This window comes from Entelurus aequoreus, linkage group LG08, assembly GCF_033978785.1.
Source record: "Entelurus aequoreus isolate RoL-2023_Sb linkage group LG08, RoL_Eaeq_v1.1, whole genome shotgun sequence".
Lineage (NCBI taxonomy): Eukaryota > Metazoa > Chordata > Actinopteri > Syngnathiformes > Syngnathidae > Entelurus > Entelurus aequoreus.
In genome coordinates this window covers 58,877,257-58,891,409 of record NC_084738.1, presented here as the reverse complement: position 1 = coordinate 58,891,409, position 14,153 = coordinate 58,877,257, and the positions used below count along the sequence as shown (strand labels likewise).

The following is a 14,153-nucleotide window of genomic DNA, read 5'->3' as shown; positions in this document are numbered from 1 at the left end:
ATGTAAAAAAATAATCTTGTGACAATCTTACTTGTTGTCATGTTTCCTTTATTTTCTGCATTTGTTTCCTGGTCGGCGCTCTTATTTTGCTTCCATTTCCTGAATGTCTCCCTAAGCGCTCTTTCCCTCACCTGTCCCTGATTGGCTTGAGCACACCTGTTGTAGTCAAAGCTCGAGGATTGTGTAGTGACTAATTTGTGTTACAGACTTTGTTAGCTGCAAGCTGTTTGCTTTACTGCCCATCCCGTGTGATAATTAAAATACTAGTCTTACCTGCACGTCGTCCTCCTTTCTCCTGCATCTTGGGGTCACAACTACCGCAGCCATGCGAGTTTGTGACAGAATCCTCGAGCCAGAAAGTGACCTCACAGGGACGCCTATTGGCGACGTGGAGCTGAACCTTTTGGACTGCACGTTTTCCTGGAGGACATGAAGGCCAGGTTTGTGTGGTACCAACCCAGGGCAAGCTCGTTCCTTCTCCCTCAAGTCCGGCTGTTACCATCCTCCAGACTTTCAAAAGCACAAGTTTAGCTGGTATCGGCTTCTCGGCTTCTCAAAGCCCGAGCCCCGCTTACTCTTACCCCAAGGCTTCTCAAAGCCCGAGTTTTGCCTGAGCCCGCTCCGCGGCTGTCAAAGGCCCAAGCGCTGACTACTACGGCTCCAAGACATTCCAGAGCCCAGCCTCTTTCTGTGCTGGCACCTTGTAGATTGAAACGCCACTTCCTCCTGGTCAGGTGACAGCCCCTTTGGAGCCCACCGCACTGTCCATCCTGGCATCCTGGTGGGACTCTGCACAGGATGTGTCATTGTCCTTCCTCCAAGCCCCCTTCCGCCCTTCCCTTGCTTCTACGGCGGGGGACGTCATTGACCAACAGATTGTCACGGCCCGGCCGCACGGCCAGGGTGCATTCATCTGTGCGCTGCGCTGGGCGCACCTCCGAGAGCGTGCAAGGCGCGTGCCAATCTGGCTGCAGCAAGCAGCTGCAATCAATCACCGGCAATCAGCACACCTGAAGCTGATGATGAGACCTGCCTTCATAAGCCTGCACAACCTGCTATCCCGCGCCAGAACGTAGTCATCTGTTCCTGTACAGTAAGCGATCATCTAGCTCTATGCACTCTTGCTCACTCTGTGTGTTCCTCCCCGTCGTGTTGAGTTGTCTCATGTCCTCCTAGTCGTCCTCCCTGCAGCCTGCCTTCGTTCCCACGTTACGAGCTGTGTATCTCGTCTTCCCGCGTTCCCTCTGCTTCCCTTGCTGCCTCTTGGATCTCAACCTCCCGTAAAGGTGAAGTTATGACACTGAAACGCCCTCAGGAAGAGGTGCTTTAAGAAATGGCTAGCTAGCTAGCAGCTAAAGTCCACCCACAGTCGACAGTGTTTTGCTACTTCTAAATCACTAATCCTCACCTCCATGGCGACAAATAAAGTAAGTTTCTTACAAGTATCATCCCTGCAGGACGAAGAATAGCTAAATTCACTACTCACCGTAGCTCACCGGCGTCAAAATGTAAACAAACGCCATTGGTGGATCTACAACTGACATCCACTGTAATGATACCAAGTACAGGAGCGTATCTAGTCGATGCTACTATGATTACATTGATATTTTTTGGCATCACAACATCTTTTGTTTTTAAAAAATGTATGTTATGTTTATAAACTCATGAAATATGTCCCCGGACACATGAGGACTTTGAATATGATCCTGTAACGACTTGGTATCGGATTGATACCCAAATTTGTGGTATCATCCAAAACTAATGCAAAGCATCAAACAACAGAAGAATAAATGATTATTACATTTTAACAGAAGTGTAGATAGAACATGTTAAAAAAGAAAGTAAGCAGATATTAACAGTAAATGAACAAGTAGATGAATAATTCATTTTCTACCACTTGTCCTTAATAATTTTGACAAAATAATAGAATGATAAATGACACAATATGTTACTGCATATGTCAGCAGACTAATTAGGAGTCTTTGTTTGCTTACTTACTACTAAAAGACCAGTTGTCTTGTATGTTCACTATTTTATTTAAGGACAAACTTGCAATATATGTTTAATGTACCGTAAGATTTTTTTGTTAAAATAAAGCCAATAATGCAATGTTTCGTGGTCTCCTTTACTTAGAAAAGTATCGAAATACATTTTGGTAAATAAACACTAATTTGGACATATTCGGACTGTTAGAAATAAAAGTATTAGACATATTCAGCAATAGGGACGCAACAATTAAAAGGGTTTTTACTATTAGCCGTGATTAAAAATGTCACCATTATTAGGTCGTAAAGATAGGCTCCAGCACCCCACGCGACCCCATACGGTACAAGCGGTAGAAAATGCATGGATGGATGGATGTGTCTCAATCCGTACTCTCTATAAACAGACATTATGCTGGTATGTTGTTTTTGGCGCAACCTGCACGGAAGGAAAATAAAGTAACACCAGCGGTGCATGTAGTATGCAGTGTGGGAACATTTTTGGTTACCTAAAAAAAGGGCCAGGGAGTCATTGTGTCATGATCCCACCTGACAGTTTGTACTTTGTCCTTCATTTTCCTGTGTTTAGTATCACTTCCTGTTCTGGTGCTCTTGTTTTGTCAGTATGTCCTGTTTGGCCTCTGTGATCCTGCACAGGGTGTGAATGAGCTTCTTTAAAGCCATCCCAGCAGGCACAAGACATTAAAACAACATTGAGAACTTGCTGAATTAGGTCCTGACGTTGAGCAACTCAAACTTATCAATCAATCAATCAATCAATGTTTATTTATATAGCCCTAAATCACAGGTGTCTCAAAGGGCTGCACAAGCCACAGCGACATCCTCGGTTCAGAGCCCACATAAGAGCAAGGAAAAACTCACAACCCAGTGGGATGTTAATATGAATGATTATGAGAAACCTTGGAGAGGACCGCAGATGTGGGTAACCCCCCCCCCCCCCCCCCCACCCACCTCGAGGGGAGACCGGATGCAATGGACGTCGAGTGGGTCTAGCGTAATATTGTGAAAGTCCAGTCCATGGTGGATCTAACATAATAGTGAGAGTCCAGTCCATAGTGGGGCCAGCAGGAGACCATCCCGAGCGGAGACAGGTCAGCAGCGCAGAGATGTCCCCAACCGATGCACAGGCGAGCGGTCCACCCCGGGTCCTGATTCTGGACAGCCAGCACTTCATCCATGGCCACCGGACCTGTGCCCCCCCTTCCACAAGGGAGAGGGGGGCAGAAAAGGAAAGAGAAACAACATGCTTTTTGATGACGTTTAATCATTGTTGGGTTCTGACGTTGATTTGAAATTTGGTCATTTCCCAACCAACCACGTGGATCCAACGTTAGACAGCAACGTTGTCTCAATTTACAAATACTATTTTGCAAGGTTGTTTCAAAGTCAGTTTTGAAGGACATGTATGTATAATCAACGTTGTAGCAATGTCTCGTGCCTGCTGGGATAGAAGTTGAGAGTCGGCTTTACTCACCGGTGGGTTTAGAGATAATGATGTGACTCTTTGCGGCTATCCTGCATACCGTCAAGACATGCAGCCACCTCAACCACCTCTGCAGTTCCGTGACCAAGTGCAGTCGCCTTCCTCCCCACTGGAAGTTAGGTGATCTTGTTGCACACTTTGCAAAACCTTTCACTGCTTCAGCTGCCAGCCAGTGCAGCCCAGACTTGATCGAGGGTTGCCAGCTGTCCTCAAAAAGAAGCACCAGCGGCCGAAGCACACGTCTGCACGCCCATGGCTGCACGGGCTCTCTCACTCTTGCTAAAGCAGCCAGCCAGTCTCTGCCAAGTGCACTCACACTAACCCAAGCGCCAGTGCCAGCTCCCCGCCTTCCCAAAGCCCTACTTCCGCCAGGTCTGGATCATTCCAGTCGCACCATCATACGACATTCGTGGAATAGCCTTCATTTCACCTGCAGGCAAGGAAGCAGGGCGAAACTTTCTCACGGTGTGCAGCAACAGAGCGACCAGAGCGGCGTGTGCTGTGCCACTCGGGCGGGCAGTAGCCCTTGAGTACCCGGTAAAATAGTAAATTCCGGCGTCGCTAAGTGTCTACGTTAGTGTGGCTCGTTTCTACCCTAGATCCAAGTTGCACTGCAGCCGGGCTAGGCTCGCCTTCAGCCGTGGCCCAGGTTAGCATGGGTCCGAAGCCAAGGAGAGCGGTTAGCCCCCCTGAAGACGACATGGAAGAAATTAAGAAATCTCTTGAGTTCTTGTCGGCTTAGGTCCTTTACTTTTTATTATTTTTACTAATGATCTTCCCTGTGTTACAACAAACACCAATATGGTTATGTATGCAGATGACACAACTCTATACAGTACTGCCTCTACCTTAAATGACCTACAAAATAACTTAAATCAGGACCTGGAGAGAGTGTCACTCTGGGTAAATGATAGTAAACTTGTTGTGAATATTGACAAAACAAAAAGCATTCTTTTTGGATCCAGGCATATGCTTGTTGATGACCCACAGCTTCATATTTCAATGTCAGACATACCTATTGAGCAGGTCAAAAAAGCAAAACTGCTTGGTGGGCTATTAGACAGTCAACTGTCATGGTCCGATCATATTGATGGTATTTCAATGAAAATGGGAAGAGTTCTAGCCATGGTCAGGAAGTGCTCCACCTTCTTGACATCCTCAACAATGGCTCAAGTGATACAGTCCTTGGTTTTCTGTCATCTTCATTACTGTCCTATAATATGGTCCGCTACGACTAAGTCTGACCTGAACAAACTGCAATTTGTACAGAACAGAGCGGCTAGACTGGTACTTAAATGTTCTTTGCGCACTAATATTTCATATATGCATTCACGCCTGTCCTGGTTGTCTGTTGAACAAAAGATGCATTGTAGTCTCCTTATGTTCTTTAGAACTATCATTTTACATCAATCACCAGATTACTTTTACAAACAGTTTTTAAAATCAACTAACACACATATTCATGGCACTAGGAATGCCAGCAATGGCTATTTGACACTTCCTGCTCCCAGGACCAATTTCCTCAAACATACAGTCATGTATAGATGTACATCATTCTGGAATGGGTTGCCATCTCACATTAATCTCTCACAAAGTAAATTGTCATTCAAGACAGCTTTGAAGATACACCTATTGCAGCTGCCCACATGATGTGAATTTTTAATACTGGTTTTAACTAGCTTTTTATCTTAGGTTGTATTTTTCCATTGTATAATGTCTGGTAATGCATGTATTCTTTGTATTTTAATTTTGTATGCTCCTATATGGACCCCAGGAAGACTAGCAGTCGCCTTGGCGTCAGCTAATGGGGATCCGTTCAATAAACAATAAACAATAAACCATCACAAGGCAGCAGAGTGGTGTCACCAAGACTTGCTACGTGTCGGACAGGGGGCTCCGGTCCCCGCCGGGCCTGTGTCTCCTGTCTCAAAACATTTTTCCAATATACTGGGGGCTTTGTCCAACAATTCTTTTGCTAGGTTGATAGTCAAGTCAGGTTCTTCTGAATCTAATCGTCTATGTATTGTTGTGTCGACCAGCTCTTCCTCCCAGGGAATCTAAGTTACTGGTCAATCCCAAATTCTTTCAATGACATATATGCTGAGTAAGAAGGATTACCAAGACAGACTAGGAATATTATCAAGTTTTACCGAAAAAGGGCCAGGGAGTCATTGTGTCATGATCCCACCTGACAGTTTGTACTTTGTCCTTCATTTTCCTGTGTTTAGTATCACTTCCTGTTCTGGTGCTCTTGTTTTGTCAGTATGTCCTGTTTGGCCTCTGTGATCCTGCACAGGGTGTGAATGAGCTTCTTTAAAGCCATCCCAGCAGGCACAAGACATTAAAACAACATTGAGAACTTGCTGAATTAGGTCCTGACGTTGAGCAACTCAAACTTATCAATCAATCAATCAATCAATGTTTATTTATATAGCCCTAAATCACAGGTGTCTCAAAGGGCTGCACAAGCCACAGCGACATCCTCGGTTCAGAGCCCACATAAGAGCAAGGAAAAACTCACAACCCAGTGGGATGTTAATATGAATGATTATGAGAAACCTTGGAGAGGACCGCAGATGTGGGTAACCCCCCCCCCCCCCCCCACCCACCCACCTCGAGGGGAGACCGGATGCAATGGACGTCGAGTGGGTCTAGCGTAATATTGTGAAAGTCCAGTCCATGGTGGATCTAACATAATAGTGAGAGTCCAGTCCATAGTGGGGCCAGCAGGAGACCATCCCGAGCGGAGACAGGTCAGCAGCGCAGAGATGTCCCCAACCGATGCACAGGCGAGCGGTCCACCCCGGGTCCTGATTCTGGACAGCCAGCACTTCATCCATGGCCACCGGACCTGTGCCCCCCCTTCCACAAGGGAGAGGGGGGCAGAAAAGGAAAGAGAAACAACATGCTTTTTGATGACGTTTAATCATTGTTGGGTTCTGACGTTGATTTGAAATTTGGTCATTTCCCAACCAACCACGTGGATCCAACGTTAGACAGCAACGTTGTCTCAATTTACAAATACTATTTTGCAAGGTTGTTTCAAAGTCAGTTTTGAAGGACATGTATGTATAATCAACGTTGTAGCAATGTCTCGTGCCTGCTGGGATAGAAGTTGAGAGTCGGCTTTACTCACCGGTGGGTTTAGAGATAATGATGTGACTCTTTGCGGCTATCCTGCATACCGTCAAGACATGCAGCCACCTCAACCACCTCTGCAGTTCCGTGACCAAGTGCAGTCGCCTTCCTCTCCACTGGAAGTTAGGTGATCTTGTTGCACACTTTGCAAAACCTTTCACTGCTTCAGCTGCCAGCCAGTGCAGCCCAGACTTGATCGAGGGTTGCCAGCTGTCCTCAAAAAGAAGCACCAGCGGCCGAAGCACACGTCTGCACGCCCATGGCTGCACGGGCTCTCTCACTCTTGCTAAAGCAGCCAGCCAGTCTCTGCCAAGTGCACTCACACTAACCCAAGCGCCAGTGCCAGCTCCCCGCCTTACCAAAGCCCTACTTCCGCCAGGTCTGGATCATTCCAGTCGCACCATCATACGACATTCGTGGAATAGCCTTCATTTCACCTTCAGGCAAGGAAGCAGGGCGAAACTTTCTCACGGTGTGCAGCAACAGAGCGACCAGAGCGGCGTGTGCTGTGCCACTCGGGCGGGCAGTAGCCCTTGAGTACCCGGTAAAATAGTAAATTCCGGCGTCGCTAAGTGTCTACGTTAGTGTGGCTCGTTTCTACCCTAGATCCAAGTTGCACTGCAGCCGGGCTAGGCTCGCCTTCAGCCGTGGCCCAGGTTAGCATGGGTCCGAAGCCAAGGAGAGCAGTTAGCCCCCCTGAAGACGACATGGAAGAAATTAAGAAATCTCTTGAGTTCTTGTCGGCTGAGATCGCAACAATTGCTGAACAGCAAAAGAAAATTGTGGATCTGATGGGTGACATTCAGTCACTCAAAAGACTGAACACGGAGAAAGACAAAGCTATAAAAGTTTTGGAATGTCGCGTGGCCGACTTGGAGCAGTACTCCCGCATGAACAACGTGATCGTCAGCGGACTGAAGACCAAACATCGGTCATACGCCAGTGTGGCAGCCCGGGAGAACGGTCCCGTAGGGCGGGAGGGAGTTTAATCGGAGTCGGAGGTGGAATCGCTGGAGCAGCAGGTGGTCAGCTTTTTGGGGAGCAGGAGGATCTCCGTGGACAGGAGCGACATTGAAGCCTGTCACACGCTGCCTACGAGAACCAAAGGAGCGACACCAGCGATCATCATTCGCTTCACCAACAGAAAGAACAAGATCGCGATCCTAAAACAGGGTCGCAAATTAAAAGGAACGGAGGTGTACATTAACGAACATCTCACCAAAAGGAATGGTGAGATCGCCAGGCGCGCACGAATCCTGAGGAAGCAAAGCAAAAGTCCGTCTACATGGACTGCCAGCTGTAAAGTGTTTATCAAGCTGAATGGTACCACCCCAGAAGAGGAGAAATTCATGGTCATCAACGACATCAGTGATTTGGACAAATTCGATATCTGAGGAACTATCTGCGGCGAGGTAGGACCCCTGTGTCTACTCATGGACACTTTTCACACACACATAATGACTGTCACTCATTGTTTCCCTTTTTATTCGTTAGTTTTTTGCTGCAGTTGCAGATGTCATGCCTATGTACTAGTTGGGCGTTGTTATATATGTCTACCTGTACAGCTTTTTATGCCTCAAAGCAGGCCTATACTACTGTGTTTCAGGGTCAATTGTAAAAAGCAATATAAGTCATTAATCGCTCTCTTTCTTCATCATGGTTTCATACAACCTTAAACTACCCGGCAAAGGCCTACTGATAGCTCACTTGAATATCTGTAGCTTAAGAAATAAAATCCCTGATTTATGTATGATAATGAAGTCTAATGATATACACATTATGGCAATATCTGAAACCCATCTTGACTCCTCTTTTGAGGATGTTGAATTAGCTGTAGACGGATACACAATTTTTAGGAATGATAGAACAAGATATGGTGGAGGTGTAGCTGTGTATGTGCAGAGTCACATTCCTGTGAAAGTAAGACATGATTTAATGTTGGCTGATATTGAGGCCCTGTGGATCCAGGTTCACCTGCCACAGACCAAACCCATACTGGTTGGGTGCTGCTATAGACCACCTAGTGCCGATATAAAATACCTGGATTTAATATGCAAGATGTTGGATAAATCTAGTGATGAGAACAGAGAGATATATTTTACTGGGGACACAAACATTGATTGGTCCGCTATGTGCCCGCTGAAAAAGAAACTTATTGCTGTAACTAATGCCTGTAACCTCACACAGACCATTACAGTACCAACTAGATCAACTATAAATAGAAATGGGCTAAAGTCATCCAAATGCATTGACCACCTATTCACTAATGTTCCTGATAAATGCACTAAAACAGTATCAATAGCTCTTGGCTTTACGGACCACAACTTAATTGCAATAAGGAGGAAGACCAAGCTCTCCAAAGCTCCTAGTGTAACAATACATAAAAGGTCTTATAAATATTTTAATGAAGTAAAATTTATAGATGATGTGAAACATGTCAACTGGGAAACTGTGTGTCTTGAGGAGGATCCTGAAGCTGCTTTGAGCACATTCATGAAGTTATTTTTGCAGATTGCAGATAAGCATGCTCCTGTCAGGAAAGCAACTGTCAAGGCAAATGGCGCCCCCTGGTTAGGGAATGAGCTCAAAGCACTTATGAAGCAACGTAACCAGGCTAAAAAGTTGGCGGACTCTTCTGGTCTACTTTCTGATGCGATGATCTATCGTAAATTAAGAAATCGTGTAACTAAAATAAATAGAGGTAATAAAAAGGTATATTATCAGACAAAGATCTTTGACTTTAGACATGATGGTAAACAATTGTGGAACATTTTAAATCAAATAATGGGAAGATCAGCATCATGTAAAACAAATTTGTATATAGAAGTTGATGGAGCTGACCTGACTAAGCCAATGGAAATTGCCACATATTTTAATAATTACTTCACAAACAAGGTGGAAAATCTGAGAGTGAATATGACGCCTTCTGATGGCTCCTCCTCATGCACATTAATTGAAAATCATATAATGAAGGGTAAAAACTGCAGGTTCGATTTTGTACCAGTTAGTAGTTCTGATATTGAGAAATTGTTGTTATCACTGCCATCTGATAAACCTGCTGGGACGGACATGTTAGATGGCAAATTGTTAAGAATTGCGGCATGCCATGTATCAACTCCGATTTGTCATATATTTAATAAATCATTAAGATCTGGAGTCTGTCCTGGGGTTTGGAAGGAGGCCAAGGTCATCCCTCTACCCAAGGACAAAAATAAAGATTTTACTGGTAAAAACAGTAGACCAATAAGCATACTTCCTGTTCTTAGTAAATTGATGGAAAAAGTTGTTTTCAAACAAATTCAAGATTACTTTACCTACAACAAACTGATGTTGTGTTCCCAGCATGCTTATAGGCAAGGTCACTCAACATCTACTGCTCTAGCTCAGCTGACTGATGACTGGCTGTCACAAATGGATGTCAAGAAGATGGTTGGTACTGTCCTGATTGACTTTAGTGCAGCATTCGATGTCATAGATCACAACATAATGATCTCCAAACTGAGAAAATATGGTTTTAATAGTATGTCACTTTCTTGGATGTTGAGCTATCTATCAGGAAGATCACAGAGAGTGTGTTTTAATGGTAGCCTATCTGAACGCAAGTACAATTACTGCGGCGTGCCTCAAGGAAGCTGCTTAGGTCCTTTACTTTTTATTATTTTTACTAATGATCTTCCCTGTGTTACAACAAACACCAATATGGTTATGTATGCAGATGACACAACTCTATACAGTACTGCCTCTACCTTAAATGACCTACAAAATAACTTAAATCAGGACCTGGAGAGAGTGTCACTCTGGGTAAATGATAGTAAACTTGTTGTGAATATTGACAAAACAAAAAGCATTCTTTTTGGATCCAGGCATATGCTTGTTGATGACCCACAGCTTCATATTTCAATGTCAGACATACCTATTGAGCAGGTCAAAAAAGCAAAACTGCTTGGTGGGCTATTAGACAGTCAACTGTCATGGTCCGATCATTTTGATGGTATTTCAATGAAAATGGGAAGAGGTCTAGCCATGGTCAGGAAGTGCTCCACCTTCTTGACATCCTCAACAATGGCTCAAGTGATACAGTCCTTGGTTTTCTGTCATCTTCATTACTGTCCTATAATATGGTCCGCTACGACTAAGTCTGACCTGAACAAACTGCAATTTGTACAGAACAGAGCGGCTAGACTGGTACTTAAATGTTCTTTGCGCACTAATATTTCATATATGCATTCACGCCTGTCCTGGTTGTCTGTTGAACAAAAGATGCATTGTAGTCTCCTTATGTTCTTTAGAACTATCATTTTACATCAATCACCAGATTACTTTTACAAACAGTTTTTAAAATCAACTAACACACATATTCATGGCACTAGGAATGCCAGCAATGGCTATTTGACACTTCCTGCTCCCAGGACCAATTTCCTCAAACATACAGTCATGTATAGAGGTACATCATTCTGGAATGGGTTGCCATCTCACATTAATCTCTCACAAAGTAAATTGTCATTCAAGACAGCTTTGAAGATACACCTATTGCAGCTGCCCACATGATGTGAATTTTTAATACTGGTTTTAACTAGCTTTTTATCTTAGGTTGTATTTTTCCATTGTATAATGTCTGGTAATGCATGTATTCTTTGTATTTTAATTTTGTATGCTCCTATATGGACCCCAGGAAGACTAGCAGTTGCCTTGGCGTCAGCTAATGGGGATCCATTCAATAAACAATAAACAATAAACCATCACAAGGCAGCAGAGTGGTGTCACCAAGACTTGCTACGTGTCGGACAGGGGGCTCCGGTCCCCGCCGGGCCTGTGTCTCCTGTCTCGAAACATTTTTCCAATATACTGGGGGCTTTGTCCAACAATTCTTTTGCTAGGTTGATAGTCAAGTCAGGTTCTTCTGAATCTAATCGTCTATGTATTGTTGTGTCGACCAGCTCTTCCTCCCAGGGAATCTAAGTTACTGGTCAACCCCAAATTCTTTCAATGACATATATGCTGAGTAAGAAGGATTACCAAGACAGACTAGGAATATTATCAAGTTTTACCGAAATTTCAGGATAACCACCTAGAGTCTAGGTGTCAAACTCTGGCCCGCGGGCCAAATCTGGCCCGTCGAGTGATTTCATTTGGCCCTTGAGGCAATATCAAATTAACATTAGATCTGGCCCGCCGGTATTAAAACAGCAGCATTGCCCTTAACGTCCTCTCGTTCGCTTATCTCATTCTACAACTGTCAGTGTCACTGTGTTACCCCTACCAAAAATGGCAAAAAGGAAGAGCGAAAACAGAACTTTTCTGGACAGGTGGGTGACAGAATATCTGTTTATATACGTAAAAGACAGACCTGTTTGTCTCGTTTGTGGAGCCAACGTGTCGGTAACTAAGGAGTACAACATTAGGCGACACTATGAAACGAAACACCAGGACAAGTACAAGGACCTGGACACGACTCAAAGGAGCCAGAAAGTAAAGGAGATGAAAAGAGGTTTGCTTTCACAACAGTATATGTTCAAAAAAGCCACAGCACAAAATGAGGCTGCTGTAAAGGCAAGTTATATAGTGGGAGAAGAAATCACCAAATCAACCCGACCCTTTAATGAGGGAGAGTTTGTTAAAAAGTGCATACTGAAAGTTTGTGACCAAGTGTGCCCAGAGAAAATGCAGGCATTTTCAAATGTAAGCCTGAGCAGGAACACAATAGCTGAGCGCGCATGTGATCTTGCCACCAATCTGCATGACCAGCTGATGGAAAAGGGAAAAGATTTTGTTTCTTTTTCCCTTGCTGTGGACGAGAGCACTGACGCGTCTGATACTGCGCAGCTGTCAGTCTTCATCCGCGGTGTCGACTCAAATATGTGTGTTACGGAGGAGCTTTTGGGATTTAAATCCATGCATGGCACAACCACAGGGAAGGAAATATTTGAGGAAGTTTGCAAATGTGTAACTGAAATAAACCTGCCGTGGGATAAACTCGTGGGATTAACCACTGATGGTGCGCCAGCGATGAGTGGTAAAAAGAATGGACTGGTGGGTAGGATTCGTGAAAAGATGCGGGAAGAGAACTGTGCAGGTGAGCCATGTGTTTATCACTGCATCATACATCAAGAGTCACTGTGTGCTAAAGCCCTAAAGATGGACCATGTTTTGACCACAGTAACACAAGTTGTTAACTTTATAAGAGCCAAAGGTCTGAATCACCGCCAGTTTAAGTATTTTCTGGACGAGTTTGGTTCGGAACAGACAGACGTGCCGTATCACACAGAGGTGAGATGGTTAAGCCGCGGGAAAGTACTAAACAGATTTTTTGAGCTGCGTGAAGAAATATGTCAGTTTGTGCAAAGCAAAGGAAAGGACACAGCAGACCTCCGGGAGCAAAAGTTTCTGTGTGAGCTGGCCTTTCTGTGTGACATCTCAAGCCATCTTGATGCGCTGAACCTGCAGCTACAGGGGCGGGGCCGCATCGTCACAGATATGTACTCGTCAGTGAGAGCTTTTAAAACTAAACTCTGCCTGTGGGAGAATCAAGGAAACCTTGGCCATTTCCCCTGCTGCCAAACCATAAAAACGCAGATCTCTACCGCTGTGTGCGCACATTTTGGTGAAAAACTCAGTGTACTCTGCGCTGAGTTTAGCCGGCGATTTGGCGACTTTGATGGTCAGAAGTGTAAATTTGAACTGCTTAGTAATCCCTTCGCAGTTGACGTGGAAAAAGCACAAACTAACCTCCAAATGGAGCTGATTTAACTCCAGTGTGATGACACCGCTGAAGTCAAAGTATGATGCTGTTGGCGCCGCACACTTTCCACAATTCATCCCTGACACAATGCCTCAGCTCCGCACCCAAGCTGCTCAATTGCTCTCCATGTCCGGCAGCGCGTATCTATGTGAGCAACTTTTCTCCTCAATGAAGATGACGAAAACTTCTCACAGGATACGTCTGACTGATGAACACCTTCTGTCAATAATGGTGGCCTCAGCTCAAAGCCTGAGCCCCGACATTAATAAACTCGCATCGAAGAAAAGATGCCAGGTATCTGGCTTGAGCACATCAGATTAGTGTTGCAAACTGAGCAGTAAAAAGGTCTGAATGGTTGATTTATTCATTACTTTGTTTTCAAATTTATCAGCCTGTGGAAAAAGTTCATGTTGATATTTACCTCAGAAGGCTGCAAATCGAAAAGAGGCATTACATGTTTTATTTAAATTGTATTTAATATGCCATTGATGTTTTTGCGTTTGTTTTTTGAAAGTTGATTTTGCACTATTAAGTTATATAAGCGTTGCTTGTTCCATATTCAATGTTAAAGCAAAAAAAGCGACGTCCCACTGGGGTGAGTTTTTCCTTGCCCGTATGTGGGCTCTGTACCGAGGATGTCGTTGTGGCTTGTGCAGCCCTTCGAGACACTTGTGATTTAGGGCTATATAAATAAACATTGATTGATTGATTGAAATGAGTGTGGAGGTATAGGATAGGCAAATATAAGCTTTGGCTTCAGCCTATTCCTTTTTCGGTCATTCTTTTATTT

At 44.4% G+C, this 14,153-nt stretch overlaps 1 pseudogene; it reads left to right on the top strand.

Annotated features, from left to right (window-relative positions):
- Positions 1 to 11,783: 11,783 nt before the first annotated feature.
- On the top strand, positions 11,784 to 13,684 carry LOC133656413 (general transcription factor II-I repeat domain-containing protein 2-like; annotated as a pseudogene).
- The last annotated feature ends 469 nt before the right edge of the window (positions 13,685 to 14,153 follow it).